The sequence below is a fragment of the Vicugna pacos genome, chromosome 16 (genome assembly GCF_048564905.1).
Source record: "Vicugna pacos chromosome 16, VicPac4, whole genome shotgun sequence".
Lineage (NCBI taxonomy): Eukaryota > Metazoa > Chordata > Mammalia > Artiodactyla > Camelidae > Vicugna > Vicugna pacos.
In genome coordinates, this window is record NC_133002.1 from 57,974,663 (window position 1) to 57,975,800 (window position 1,138).

General features: G+C 41.2%; 1 non-coding gene across 1 annotated transcript; it reads right to left on the reverse strand.

Moving 5' to 3' along the window:
* Positions 1–763: 763 nt before the first annotated feature.
* On the reverse strand, positions 764–825 carry LOC116283766 (U7 small nuclear RNA). The gene has a single exon (XR_004193474.1). It is a non-coding gene; the product is annotated as a U7 small nuclear RNA (small nuclear RNA).
* Positions 826–1,138: the final 313 nt, after the last annotated feature.

Below are 1,138 nucleotides of genomic sequence, written 5' to 3' on the forward strand. Positions count from 1 at the left end.
AGAAACAGGAAAGTAACAGTTCCCGTCAGCTTGGGGAAGTGAATCCTTCTGTGACTTCATCAACATTTACCCTAAATAGACCTATTAAAAGTTCCTTTGGACTTCCCCCACCTCCTCGGAGGGAGTAAATACCTCCTTGGCCTTGGCCAAATACAGTTGGTATTTCTCAGCTGTCTAAGCCTATGACCTTTTTTTTTTGTATATATATATTTTTTATTGAAGTATAGTCAGTTTACCATGTTGTGTCAATTTCTGGTGTACAGCACCGACGATCTTTTTGATCAGAGGAGAAAAAAAAAATCTCTTACTGCCTGAGTGGGCTGGTCAACCTTACCATCCAAAAGAGGCCTGAGAACCAGGAGGTGACCTGCTGTGGCTCTTTGGCAAGGTACTCTTTTCTCTGGGCTGCAGTTTCTCCATCTATAAAGATTCAGGGGTTGGACTACAGGGTGTCCAAGCCTTGCTACCTCTGTACCTCCACAGGTCTAAAAAAATCTGCACGTTTAGTAAGCATCTCAAAGGGTGTGAACTTCAGCTGATACAAGAATCTGGGATGCATTATCCTTTTTCTATTGAAGTGTAGTTGATTTACAATGTTAGTTTCAGGTGTACAGCAAAGCAATTCAATTATACATGAACGTATACACGTATGTTTATGCATTTTCAGATTCTTTCGTTATAGCTTATTACAAGAAATGGAATATAGCTTCCTGTACAGTACAGTAGGTCCTTGTGGGGTGCTTATTTTTCCTTTTTTTTTGGATGGGGCTTTCCAGTGCAAACCAGAAAACCTGCTAGACAAATTCTAAAAGAGCTGTAATACTTGGGATGCTTATTTAAAAATGCTTATTGCCCCCTCCATAAAGATACTCATCCTGAACAAGCAGGTGTGGCACGTGGCCTGGGGATAAGCATTTTGGTTGGTGGCCCACATTTGGAGACACTGAATTGAGGATACACATGTTAGCTGAGCATCCTAGGCTGCCATTGTTCCTTTCTCCTTTCGTATGACTCAGGACGAGATGAAGGGCTTCTTCCCATCACTCTTTTTTTTTCTGCATCAAATATTTATTGAGGGTCTGCATGGCTGGACACTGTTTTAGAGCTGAGGATAAAGCAATGAACAAATCAGAATTTC